The following is a 14,606-nucleotide window of genomic DNA, read 5'->3' as shown; positions in this document are numbered from 1 at the left end:
TCTCAACTCGAAAACTGTTTTTAAAACAAAAGTATAATGAAGTATTGAGCTTCTAAAAGCAATTGTATTTCAGTTCATTAAATTATCTGTGTCAAGGAGGGCAAAGCAGCAAGGAAATGAGTCTTCAGAGGGAACCATCCTTGAAAGTTGACATTTGAGCTTCAGGCATATAATTCTTGGGGACGGTGTTCTAAGACAACATGGGTGTCCAAATGAAACAAGGCTGTCATGGGATATGTTTTTCAACTTTCCCAAGAACCTTTATTAGCTCTGTATTACTGACCTATTTAACATTCTATTTAATTTTTTTCAAAATTGCAAAATTTATCCGACTCCCCACCCTAAAAATGCTCTCCTCAAATTAAACTTCTAAGCAAAGGTGTATAAGATGTTCTCCATTAATTAATAAAGACTAAGCTACTATTAAATACTTAAAACAGGGATCAAATTAACCAGTAACTATTCGATACAGCTCTGGCTAGTGGGTAAGATGATCCTTCACACTAGACTCATCTATACATGTCTATACAGTCTAATCTGCACTTACATTAAAATTACCATATGATTCACATCTCACACGGAATAGCCAGAGTCGGCTTTGCTGATTTTAGTGAGTTTCACATAAACTCGAGCTGAACTGTGTTCAGCTAGTTGTTTTGGCACTTTCTCACCACTAGGGGGAGATCAAGGCTCCTCTCTAGCCTCTGTTCCCACCCCGGAACCCCCAATGAGTGATGATAGAGGTGAGTCAAATGCCAAGTTTATTGGCCCATGATATGGAAAGGAAATAAAATTATATCTTTGGAGAAACCTAAAATTTGGCAGCCTGCAAACCCTGCAAACATGGTTTCTTTGTCCTATCCAGTTTGAGGCAACATTTATAAATTTGAAAATTTCATGTAAAAATCTGCATTTCCATCTTGAATTTGAAAATAGGAAGATGTGGCCATCCTGGGTCCATGCTTCCATGTGGCACAGCCAGAGGGAGGTGCTCTCCTTACACAGGGCACACGCTCTTCATTTCAACTCCATCACTACTACCCTTTTGTTTTTCCCAACACTGAAACCAAATATCATGTGCCACATATAAATAAGCGTGCATCGTTGTTTTCTTGTTGTAAAAAGCTTTGTTGCTTGGGTTTCTTTTTTACTCGGGTCACCATCAAAAGTGGTAAAAATAAAACGTATGCCAAGTGAATCTCTTATAATTTCAAGGAGAGTGAGAGCATAGTTTTTTGAGATAGTAAAAGATGCTCATAGATGTAAAATATGTTGGCATATTATGCCTAGGTCTCCTTGACTTATACCCACCTATTTCCCCTTTTCCATCAGTTATATGGGCCTATGAGCTTAGAGTTTTCCAACACTCAGTCTCTGCCAAATTATTGTTAGTTAGAGTACAAGATCCATATGCACGTGTTTGCATATGTGTGTGCGCGCACACACACACACACACACACACACACACACACACCTTGCCCTTTGTTAAAGCAAGTACCCTCTTTTTCCCTTTTCTCCTTAGCGTCCATTTCCTTGAATTCAATTTTCTCCACAAAGTGGTAAAATCTAGAGGACTGAGATTCGGGCAAGGATTCGAGGAAAGACATTTCTCAAGTGTTTGTTCCAGGTCTTAAGCAGAAGGGGTCCTTTTGACTTCTTGTGATCTAGCTTTCTGATCATAGTATAAACCATTGGTAATATCTGCTTCCCACACATGATGAGGGATTGGGAGATCAAGATACCATCTCTCATTTGTCACCACTAACTCTGACTACCAAGGAATATCTCTCATGACTGTCTAGACAAGGATTTGTAAAATCAGCATATGAAGGGCAAATCTTTGCATGCAACATAGTAGGGGCAAAAAAACACATCTGCATTCAGTTTGTACCCACAGAGGAAATGTGGAAATAAAGTTGGATTGGTGTAGTATAAACAAATTGCAACAAGTACAACAGATATTCTGATTTACTCACTTCATTGCTTCTTGATCTTAAAAACAAGTGGCAATAGGGGTGCTTGGGTGGCTCAGTCCGGTAAGCGTCTGACTTTGGCTCAGGTTGTGACCTCAGGGTCCTGGGATCGAGCCCCACATCAGGCTCTCTGCTCAGCAGGAGCCTGCTTCTCCCTCTCCCTCTGCCCTTTCCTCCGCTTGTGCTCTCTCTCAAATAAATAAATAATTTCTTTAAAAACAAGTGGTAATATAAATATTAGCAATCATAGTTAACATCTGTTGCATTTACTATGTGTCAGGGGCTGTACTAAGTGATCTCCTTTAATCTTTGGAACAACCCTGTGAGGTAAGATCTGTTATTCCTATTTTAGAAGTGTGGCACATGGGGCTTGGAGTGGCTATGTAATTTGCCCAATATCACAGAGATTCTGTTCAATCTCAGAGCCTTCACTCAACCTCCTTACAATATTCCCTTCCTCCTAGGGCAATTGTTCTCAAAGTGAAGTCCCCAAGACACTCTTAGGGGATCCTTGAGGTCAAACTACTCTAATAATAACTCTAACATGTTATTTGCTATTTTTACCATGTGGACATTTGCAGTGATGATGCAGATGTAATGGTGGGTAAAACTGACTGTCACCTTATTACAATCAAGACAGTGGCACCAACGTGTCTTGGTAGTAATTATATTCTTCACTGCCATGCATTTACAGTAAAAAACAAACTAAGCAAGGGTCAGCAACAGCAACAACAAAAATCTAATTAAATCTTGAAACTCAAGTATACATCCTTTTAATATTCTGTGTGGGGAAATGGGAAGTGAGCATAAAGCTCTTAAAATATATTAAGGGACAGTGGTTGCCTACAAGTAAAATTGTTCGGTTTGCAAACTGAACTAGCCACTTCTTTTATAGAACAATACGTTTACTTGAAAGAACAACTGGCAGACAAACTATGGTTCTTCAGACCTGGTATTTGGCAACGATTTCCTTGAAAATGAATGAACTGAGCCTGTCACGTCAGAGAAAATTAACAGTATTTTCTGACTATGATAAAATTCAGACTTTGAAGTAAAAATTAGAATCTTGGAAAGCTTGCACCTGCCACTGTGATCTTGACAGCTTCCCAGTACCTAAGAGCCTTTTCTGATGAGATTGATGGTGAAAGTAACAAATATGACTTTTTGTCATTGACAATGAAAGGCATCAACGTTTGGAAGATCTGCATAACTCAGTGAGCCAATACTTCCCAAATAGCCAATGTTATGAAATCATACAAGAGTAAAAAAATCTATACAAAGTATGAGACAGATAAAGAATTTTAACATCACAGACTATGCAAAGTTCATTGATGTGGCTCAGGTTCCACACTGCAACTCACCTTTAAGAAACAACTGTTTGCTGAGTTTCAGTGTCATATCAAAGAAAAATATCCACAGTCATCTGAAAGGCTATCACATGCTACCTTTGCAAACTGCACATCTATGTAAATGTGGAGTTTCTTCATGTTCTTCAACCAAAACAGCTTATTGCCATAGGTTAAATGCAAAAGCAGATATGAAAATCCAGCTACCTTCTTTCTGTTGAGCCAAACATTTTTAAAGAGATTTCCCAAAATGTAAAACCATGCCATACATCTCCTATATTTTTAGTTTTGGAAAATATTGCTATTTTATTAAAAATAGAAATTATTTATGTTATATCGAATGAGTTTATCATTGTTACATAAACAAATCTATAAATAAATATTTTAAGTCAATAAATAAATACTTTAAGTCAATTTCTTTTTTTTAAGATTTTTTTAAATTTTATTATGTTATGTTAATCACCATACATTACCTCATTAGTTTTTGATGTAGTGTTCCATGACTCATTGTTTGCGTATAACACCCAGTGCTCCATTCAGTACGTGCCCTCTTTAATACCCATCACCAGGCTAACCCATCCCCCCACCTCCCTCCCCTCTAGAACCCTCAGTTTGTTTCTCAGAGTCCATAGTCTCTCATGGTTCGTCTCCCCCTCCGATTTCCCCCCTTCATTTTTCCCCTTCCTGCTATCTTCTTTTAAATCAATTTCTAATAGGTAAATGTTGATAGATCTAACACACATAAACAAAAGCTCTTTGGGATTTTCAGAACAAGATGTCTGAGAACCCTATGATGTGGTGTATAGTACCTTTTTTTTAAAATTCAAAGTGGCATGGCACTTTACTCATATCAAATTAAATGCTATATCTTTTATCTTCATTTTTAAAAAAAATACTCCTTCCCTCTAAGCGTATTCAAGGCCATCAGTCAAGGTAGAAATATATCACTGAAGGGCAAACCCTGAACATTCATTCCCAGAATCAGATCCTTCTTTCCCTTTATGATTTCCAGAAAAAAAAGTATTTCTTTGTCTAAGAAAAGACCCATCCAGATTATTCACATAAGTATTTGTTTCTGGGGAAACAAGATGTACAAGAAATATTGCAAGCAAATAAATAAATAAGAATCTGGTTTTCATGCCAGAGAATTTGTCACTGAAATTATATCCAAATAACTGCTGCATTTGCATACATGTTGTTTTATGAGCATGAGCTTTATGGCTAGGCTTTATGCATATTAGAGAAGAGTAATGTTTTTTTAAAATGTGGAACTCCATGTGCTTAGTACAAAAAATTAATTCAGGGTATTTGTGGGAGGTTTGGTACTCTGCAAGCAAACATTTACTCCCCTATCCAGCCCCCCCCCCTTTTTAATGTCACTAAGATAACTGGCTAAGGTCCTAGAAAATCTTTTTTGAATTTTGGTTTTTTTCCCCCTATATCCAGTTTCATGACTTCCTTCTTTCCCTTCTTCCTTCCTTTCTTCTTTTTTTTTTCCTTTCTTCTTTTCTATTTGTTTTGATCTTTACATCATGGTAAAATCAAACAGACACACACCAAATCACACTGTATCATTAGTCTCTTAGAACTGTGCAGCACTTTAACGAATGAATGAACACAGAATCTGAGCAAGATAGTGATGGTCACGTATTCCCAGGGAGATTTCAGTAGAATCTATGATATACCTGCATGTGGCTAATTAAAAAGTTGTCTTCTTAAAAATTAATTGAATTCATCTTTGGCACAGTTTGATTTAACCCTCCAAGTTCAATTTAATTCTCTTTTTTACCAAATTGGCAGGTATACTGTATGCAAGAGATAAAAGGCTGGTGATCTTGGGTAAATATTTTTTTTCCTGGGCAGCAAAAATATCTTAATCTTTATGCCCTACTTGGAATTAATTTCAACATGGAGAGTTTAAAGATTTAATGAGGTCATCACTATAGAGTGCTTGTTGCCTATGCTTTGTTTTAGTTGCATGTTCTACTTAATTCATGAACTGAGATTTTCATCTAAGCAAACTGGAGATACTTAAGTTTAGTGATTGTTTGTGTAAGTAAAGGAGACACTCATTGGTTTGCAATTGTATTTTTAAAAAAGATACAATATGAGATAATCACTCTCTTTACACATGTATTCTGGGACAATGACTCCTCTTTATCTGAAATTTTGGGATACATTGGTTTTGTGCAACAGAGGTTTCTATAACAAAATAAGCACTACTAATGATGATCTACTGGCTCACCTTGAAATGTAGCAGAAATGTGGTCTGTGTGAATGTGAGTATGTTAAAGTATGAAAGAGACTAAAGAATCATTTAGTGACTACAGATGTCCCATATTTTCATATATGTCATAGCCTTTAATTACTAAGTTTGATGAAATAATCTCATAGCCAAAAAGGGGAAATATTGGGGTGCCTGGGTGGCTCAGGGTTAAGCATCCGACTCTTGATTTGGGCTCAAATCATAATCTCATGGTCATGAGATCCAGCCATGAGTTGGGCTCCACACTGAGCAAGGAGTACGCTTGAGATTTTCTCTCTCCCTTTCCCTCTGCCCCTCCCCCACTGTGTGCATGAGCACTCTCTCTCTCAAATAAAAAAATAAATCTTTTGAGAGAGAGAGAACATGAGCAGGGGGAGGGGCAAAGGGAGAGGGAGAAGCAAACTCCCGCTGAGCAGGGAGCCTGACGGGGTGGGGGTGGGGGGCTGGATCCCAGGACTCTGAGATCATGACCTGAGCAGAAGGCAGATGCTTAACCAACTGAGCCACCCAGGCACCCCTAAATAAATAAATCTTTAAAAAAAAGTTGAGGGGGGGGGAATTTATGCTGAATATGTATGGATCAGTAAAAATAGAAAAAAAAAGTAAAACAAACAAAAAACTTCCAACAAAATTATATATGGTTTATAATCCCTCAATTTCATTAAAAATTATGTGTGTGTATATATGTGTGTGCAAATACATATATGCATATATATAATTGGAAGTAAATGTATAAAATCTTCACAGGGATTGCCTCTGGGTAGTGTAATGTGGGTGACATTAACTTTCTTTATAATGTATTATATTTTCCACATTTCTTAAAAAGAAAGTTATCACTTTGATTACCAAAATAACTTTGTAAGTTTCCAGCCATCTCTTGATCCATTTTTATTAAACTTGTTTATTCATAAATAGTAGCATATGGCTAATTATTTTTTTACATTTCTTATTTTCAAAGAGAAAAAAGCCATGGCCCTCAAGTGAGTTCTTAGCGGTTAAACCCCTTTGAGGATCACTGGCCAGGTGCAGTGCAAGTCATTAAACACACAGGGTGGAGGATGTCTTTTTAAATGCAAATATCACCTGCGTATGCCACTGCTTTATCCTTACGGTAAGATACAACGGCAAGGAACACAAAGGCGGTCCTTCTGAAAAAAATGCCACACACAAAACAGAACTGAGAAATTCTTTATAAACCACCTTCTTCCTTCTTGGCACCTTTAAAACAGTTGACTGAATACCCAGCTGAACTGATGTTGACAGGCAAGTCACCATAGTCTTTCCTTAAGAGTTCCTGAATGTCAGCAGGTCTCTGGCTTTACGGGGTAAAAAATTCTACATTTACTGCTGAATGTATCTGTCCATTCCTTCTGACAGCTATGTTGTCCAAATGTCGTTGTTCTTTCTGCTTTATCTTACTCTAGCCTAAGTGATGAAGTATGATGTTTTATCCTTGTCTGTTGGTGAAATATCAGGAGGGAAACTGAACAGCCAGCTGCTGTCTTACATTTGCTCAGATATTCTCTCGTGGTCTTCTGATGTGTTAGAGGGAGTATGAAAGGAGGTGACGAAGAGGGGCAGCCTGGCAGGGACCCTACCTTCCCTGTATAGGTACCTATGTTTTTTAAATTGTGAGGTATAACCCATGTTTCTGCAACCATTAGACTATAATTTGAGGGACAGAAATGACAGGTGCATGACTCCCTCTGAAGTTAGATTAATGTCCTTATTTGGACAGATGTAAGAACTTCATAGAGACAGATGCAGCCAGGCTCACTAGGGCTTCCCTGGGGACCTAGAATCCCCAATGGGGGAGTCCACCAGGCTGTGTGATCTTGTCCTTCTGTGGTAGGGCCACACTGGATCTGAACAGCTCAACTGTCCCAGAGCCACAGCCTCTTCATCCTAAGAGCTCGAAGCAACAGTCTATTATGCCCTTAATAGGAAATATGTACCAACAGCCAAGACCTGCCTGGTTCTCAAGATGAACTCTGTGTCAACAAGAACAAATCCTTAGAATAGAGAGGGTGCCCAAGTGCCCCTGAGCACTATTCTGTCCCCACCTTTAAAGCCATCCAGAAAGGCCTCTTTCCCAGAAGTCTTCTCCCTGACTCTGCCCTACTATTGTTGTGTCTGCGGTGATTCTCAATTTAGTCCAATTTAGTCCTGTTTGTGTCTGTGTCTACCCCACATCCATCTTACTGTAGCTTCCTAAGGCACTTTGACATTCTTAAACCAATAAATAATAATCTGGTGAGATGATCTGAATAGGTTTATATCACAGGCCCGTGTAGATACCGAGTGAGAAAATGCTGAGCTTTGTGCTCACTAATTATTCCATCAGCAGTCATTTACTCAAACAAACATCTAATGAGGAGGATCATCCACATGAAAGATGACATGCTCAAGATGATGTAGAAATAAACAAGACAGTCCTTGCCCTCTGGTTGCACATGTTCTTACAGGGAGATCAGAAAATCCCTGGCAATTTTACATGGTGACACAGGCTATAGGAAGGACCTCAAAGGCTGGTGTGGAACCGTCAAGGTCTGGGGGTGGAGGGCGTCTAAGAACAGAGCTGGGGGTATAGGAAGGAGCTCGATGTGATATGTAGAGTTGGAGGAAGCTTCGGAAGGGGAATTAGGTTTACCTTGTGCAACTTCAGAGGTCTAGATGAGACCAGTGGTAAAATTATAGAATGGTATTGGGAACAGAGAGGGACTTGAACCATCTACACCTGGGTTCGGATGGTTCTAAATGGCATGACTGTCATTTGGGGCTGGATAATTATTTTCTGTTGGGGGCTGTGCTGTACATTGTAAGACATTCAGCAGCATCCTCGGCCCCTACCTGCTAGATGCCAATTGCACCTACCTTCCCTCCACAACTAAAAATACCTCCAGACATTACCAAATGTCCCTGGGGTGGTTCAGAGTCACCCCGGGGGTTGAGAACCATCGGTCTAGACCAACACTCTCAGTTTACTATGAGAAGACTGAAACCCAGTTAGTATAGAGACAAAAATAAAACCACAACTTCTGATCATAGTTCAGTCCCCTATCTACAGCACCAGAAGATGCTGCAGGGACTTTTCGGGATTGTTTTTCTTCCCCTTCTAGCTTCTTCTTTGTTGTTGAGGATCTGACTGTTGCTGTGTCCACAGAAGAGGGTTGGCCAGGACCCTGAGCTCAGCCTCAGCACTGGCATGAGACCCTAGCATTGCCATTTGTGAATATGACAACAAAGAGTCACAGAACCTATGTGAGTTGTTGAGAAATTATTTGGACAAGTAGATACTGTTTCTCAGTGACTTTCATCATTCTTAGCCAAAATCCTTTAATAGCCCCTACAATTTATGCCAACTGACAATGTCAAACACCAGAAAAGACGAAGTTTCATATGTCTCTGAATGCAGTGTGGCTCTCCATCTTAGCATTTCTCTGGAATATCCCTTGTCAGTCTATGGTCATCATCATCCATAGCTGTTTCTCATAACATGGAACCAACCTCCTATGATCTGAAAGGGATCTGAAAGCCGGCTCCCTCCCCAACTCTGAAATCTAGTAAATTAGACTCGTGGCACAATAGTCTCCCAAGCATAACTAAAAAAGAAGACTATAGCATAAGTACTGGAGAGCACCATCTTCAATCCTGCTTTTAACCTGTAGACTGACTTTTTCCTACATAACAATGAAAACAGATAAAATGCCTACTTGGTTTCTTTATTTTTCAATGTGAATAAAGGCCTTTGAATTCTTCCAACTGTGATGAAACTATTTTCAGCATGGTGCAAACTGATAGGGGTAAGAAAGAGGAAATTGGGTCAAATATTTATAAGAAAAGAGAAATGTAAATTTATATGTATTATTCATGCCATAAATAGTACTGCAGGCCTTCTCCGCATCAGGCAGTGTTCTAAGCATCAGGGATATAGCAGTGAACAGAACTCCTGCCTTTGTGGAGCTTATATTCTAATATGAAGTGATGAACAATGAATAAATAATCAATAGTGGAAGTGCTATGCAGGAGAATATATCAGAGTGAGCTGTAGAGCATGAGGAGGGAGTGCTATTTTAGGTGGGAAGATCAGTAAGAGCATAAATGTGGATAAAAATGTGATTACTAACTCCACCCCAGTCTGATATCCGGCTGACTCCCACATGCTCTCAGTTGGAGCGACCACTTCCGCCATGCTTGTGTAATGAATGCATGTGCTTGACCGAATCCCACCCCCACAAGTGATTGTTGAGCCTTCAGTTAAGTTGATACCATTAGTTTGAAAATTACTATCTTTTTTAGGTGGCCCATTTTGTGTGCTCTATGTTGAGGGGTTTATTTTATTAAGCAAAAATCTGCCTCCTTCCACTTCTGCTCAACCTGTACGTCTAAAATATGGCACCCCAAAACTAATGATGTAATGTATGGGGATTAACATAACAATAAAAAAATTAAAAAAAAAAAAAGAAAATGACAGAGAATGGGGATTATGCAAAAAATCTAGAGACATGAATGACAATAATAAATTGTTTAAAACTCCAAAATAAATAAATAAATAAATAAAATAAAATATGGCACCCCAAATTAGCAAAATACCCCTTTCTCTTGTGGTAAGATGCTGACTCCTATCTTCAACCAGACAGTGACTGAAAGCTTTTCAGGGAGCGAGAAAAAAAGAGTACTTTATTTTATCTCATGACACTAAATTTTAATTTCTAGTCACAAGTTATTCAAACAAGAATTTGGTAGCTGATGTAGAATTTAAATAAGACTTCGAAGAGAGAAAGGTATTGTTTTTTATTCCCACCCAATGTTCATGGGATACTTTTGCTTTGCAAGTATCCAATGGGCTGCAGCAAGAGGAGAGAGTAGGATGGATGCCTTTAATTCAGTGGCACTTCGGGAGACCATCACCCTGCGGCTCAGAGCAGAAAGAAATATAGATATTCAGTTTCTGCGTACTCTGGAGTAGTCACGGGGGATAGAAGCCAAGAGGGATAGGGAGAGAGCTGCCTCCAGATTCAACATCGGCTTTTGATCACTGCCTGTGACATATAAGCTGAAACAGGGCCACTCCTAGGTGGAGAAGGAATAGCAAGCAAGACAGCTAGCTTACAAGCAAGGTATCATTCAAGGTGCAACTTTTACTGAAGTCATAGATCTCAGGTAAGGTGCAACCTGAGCCACCCATGGGGTACTTTAACACAGCATCTCCATCTGAGCATTGTCTCACTCCTAGTCGCTTACAGTCTGAGATAACCCAGGGACCTAGACAAAAAACAAAAATGCAAAACATCTTTCCCCAAGTTGCCAGGTAGAAGAGCAAAAACCAGCAGCACGATCCTAAGAGGTCCCCAGGCCAATACCAAAGGATATCTTGAGTGACTCTCTATTGTAGGTACAGCTAGATGTCAGTTTCCTTATGTGTGTGATATACATTATATAGTCTTATAGAAAATTATATAAGATTGTGTAAGATTTCCATTTTATTTCCTGATGTTGGGGCTCAGAGAGCTGCCTTCATGAGGGAGAGAGAATATTTTTGATACATAACTTATTCCCAGATGCATGGCTCTAATTTACCTGAACCTCCAATTAAAAAAAAAAAAGTAACATGTACTTTAAGAAAACAAAAAAATGTTTGAAAGTACTACTGTTGTAATAATACATTTAATTCAAAGAATGCCAAATCCATGTCTGTACCTAGAATCTAAGTACGGGGAAAGAAGGCTGGGTTCTGATGTGACACAGAACAAGGATTCCTTATGTCGTGAAAATATCTTTATCTCCTGTGAAATAATCTCCTCCAAAAATGAATATATCTGAAAACTTGGATTAGAGCAAGGGGGAGTTACTGTATAGAATTTTCTCTAGGAACCTAAAATCACAGGATGCCAGAAGCATAGTTACTGTAATCCTCATCCTCATCAAGAACCGGGGTTGAAGAAGTCAGTAGGGAGGGAAAGTGGAGGCACAGGGCTGGAGACAGGGGGCACCTTTCTCCCATCCTGGGTGCAGAGCTAGGCTCCTGTCGTCCCTTCCTTTTCCACCCCCACTGCCATCAGACGCCTTCTCTCCTTCATCTGCTGTGATCCCATCCCACTCTCTTCCTTCATCTTAAGGAAGGAAGATTTGAGAGATTTCCTGAGCCTCAACTCCCTGCAGCTTCAAGCTCGCCAGCACCTGGGGTAGTAACATGCAGCCTGTGCAGTTGGTAAGGAGAAGAAGGGGCAAGGGAAGGATGAGAGAGACTGGTGGGAAAGAAGAGCTGGTGGCAGATGGTGAGCGGGTGCCTGGGTCACCATTGGGGAATCTGCTGGGAAGTGCCATCTTGAACCTCTCTCTTCCACTTCTTCTCTGTGAGTTTGCCCAGAAGGCAAAGGATTAGAAAATCATTCAGCTTTGTTAAGAAATATTAACAGGCAATTTTATGAACTATTTATTATTTATGTTATTACTACATAATGTAATAAATCATACATATCATTAAATAATGTCAGGTTGCCTTTGTGGTAGTGGACTCTTGTAGGATACCTACTTAGGATTGCTCAGGCTTAAATCATTAAAGGAAATGCTGGTCTGAGGACTCTGACCTCAGCTGTAATTTCCTTGACTTTGGTAGAAATTATGGTGACACAATATTCCAGAAAATTACCTACTTGGGAAACACAGAAAATTCCATGTTTTCCTCCTTTGGGAGTTTTTAATCAAATAAAACTAAAGACGTATGTCAGGACCCCAAGGTCCAAGGCCACTGTCTGTTTTTAACCAGCTGCTTAATCTTGGACAGTCCCCCTGGGCCTCAGCATCCTCATCTGTAAAGTGACTTCTGGCACAAATGTCCATTTTTCTAAATATTTCTTATGGTAAATGAAAACCAAATTTCTGAGTTGAGTATTACAGACCCTTATTAGTGTATGAGGGGATTTGTAAAATACCGTATGTCCTAGATCTGTAATAAACATGTAAGTATAAGTGGCTTAGCTAAATAAAAGTATATTTTCTCATTGCAGATAAATAAGATTTGCCAATCCCTGGATGAAGTGCTTGGGAAATCTTTAGATGCCATAGTCAACTGCCATTTCAAAGAAGAGAAAATAGATGGTTTTGGAAAGTTCATGCTGTTTCTTCACTGAATTTTAGGTAAGTGTATCTGAAACAAAGAATTTAAGATGGACATTGCACTAATTCCCCTTAAAAGTGCTTCTCTCCTTTACACGAAAAGAAAATGGGGTTAAATGTTATCAGTGTTCTGTGCTTCGGCGAGGGGCCGCACGGTGAAAGACTTAGTTTCTGTGCCTTTCGTGGTTTTGTTGTTGTTGTCAGAAATCACCTGAGGTATGAGGTATGAGATACAGACACCTTGACATTCTTCCTGGCTCCCATTAAGCAAATGCTGGAATACTTCATTCAATTCTAAAGGTCATCTAATTTTTTAAATATATGGAAGTATTTAGTATCAGAGTAATAAGCCAGAATGAGGCAAAACTACTAGAGGAAAATTTGATGGTGGTAGTGACAGTTTAATCATTAATAAGTCTGTGTGTGTGATACAAGGGTAACATTTCAGAGGCTGCCCATGGGGATATTTTAGCCTGCTTAAATTCAAGTAGGACATAGTTTAGGTTAGGTGTGGTTTTTAAACTGCTGTATATGATTAAGCACACACATGGGCTCACATACATTAAGCCTGGTTTTGTTTGACCGTAAAATGGATGGATAAATATTTTTTACGTCATCATCCATAATTACCCTGCCATGCTACAAAAGACATAAGCCTGCAAATTGGTGCTTTACTATTAGTCAGCAATCTGCCATTGTCATTTCTCAGCAGAATGGAAAGGAATGGAGGAATTGAGTGGTGGTTGTCTTCAGGAAGTTGTGTGGCTTTCTACCTCCTCCAGAGTCCAGTTTGCAAAGTGTGATTGTATCATCTACTTTGAAGAATGGTGATTTCCAGAACGTCAGAATAAACCTCTGTTCACAATTCTGAATAGAACAATGCAACTGACAGAGCATTGACCACTTTCTTTAATCTAATCTGGAAGACACCGATGCTTCCTTTATGCTTTTTATTAACTTCAAAGTGAAGGTGCTCATTCCCTCATAATCTTTGGGGTGTGTAAATTTGGTTTATTGAGGTTATATATGGAACTAAAATGGTGATTTCATTCATTTACAAGATGTTTGTGGAACACAGTTGCCAGGCGCTAAGCTTAGAGCCCTTTAAAACTATCAGTAAATCAATTTGCCTAGTGTAACACTCTGGAGGAGAAAATGGAAATGAGAACTATATTTACTGAACACTGTTTTCCAGTTCTGCTGGTCTATGCCAGTTTTTACCTTCTCGTCCGTTCCTTACTCCGCTCCTACTCTATTGGTTCCATGGGGACTGACCCCTATGGGCAGTATTTCCTCCCACCAAGACTCACCCCATTGTCTCCAGCTTCCCCCAGTGACCTTGAGCTCTGAGCTACAGTAATATCACCTCTTCCCTTTCTCCCTTGAGCCCTGTGGGTGGTAATGCCTTTGGCTTCCTGCCTCTGCTGATCTCCCAGTTGATCCCCTGGTTAGCTCACAATTCTTCCACCATCCATGTAACCCTTTCTCTAGATTAAATTCCATCTGTTTTAAATATTTAGAGTGTTTTCTCTTTTCTTGGTTAGATTCTAATTGACCAGCCAGTCCTTCATTAATTTCTCCCAAAAGTATTAGAAAAAAAATGAACGGGGATTACTTGCTTCTCCCAAGGAAAATGATTCTCAGGAGGTACATTTCAAGTTAAATGTAAAGTTGGATTTTTCTACACTGAAAAAAATTTAACTTAATATATTGAAAGTCATATTCTAAGCTGTACAATGTTGTAGCATTAATTTGTTGCTGCTAACAAAATCATTGTCATATTCTTATTTTGCATATCAAAGTAATAGAAGATTTTAAAATTCTCAGATATGGGGATACCTGGGTGGCTCAGTCGGTTAAGCAGCTGCCTTTGGCTCAGGTCGTGATCCCAGGACCCTGAGA

The 14,606-nt window shown here is 39.2% G+C and overlaps 1 protein-coding gene across 21 annotated transcripts in view; it reads left to right on the top strand.

Moving 5' to 3' along the window:
• The window catches only part of DTNA (dystrobrevin alpha), a 344,311-nt gene that overhangs the window by 151,108 nt on the left and 178,597 nt on the right, over positions 1 to 14,606 (top strand). For all 21 annotated transcript variants that reach the window (XM_032421478.1, XM_032421475.1, XM_032421479.1 and 18 more), the window contains exon 2: positions 12,596 to 12,725. The gene's annotated coding sequence lies outside the window, so the exon portion shown is untranslated. The remainder of the gene's footprint in view (positions 1 to 12,595; positions 12,726 to 14,606) is intronic.

Source organism: Phoca vitulina, unplaced genomic scaffold, assembly GCF_004348235.1.
Source record: "Phoca vitulina isolate PV1807 unplaced genomic scaffold, GSC_HSeal_1.0 scaffold24, whole genome shotgun sequence".
Taxonomy (NCBI): domain Eukaryota; kingdom Metazoa; phylum Chordata; class Mammalia; order Carnivora; family Phocidae; genus Phoca; species Phoca vitulina.
Note: the sequence above shows the minus strand (reverse complement) of the source record. Positions and strands in the feature narration are given on the sequence as shown.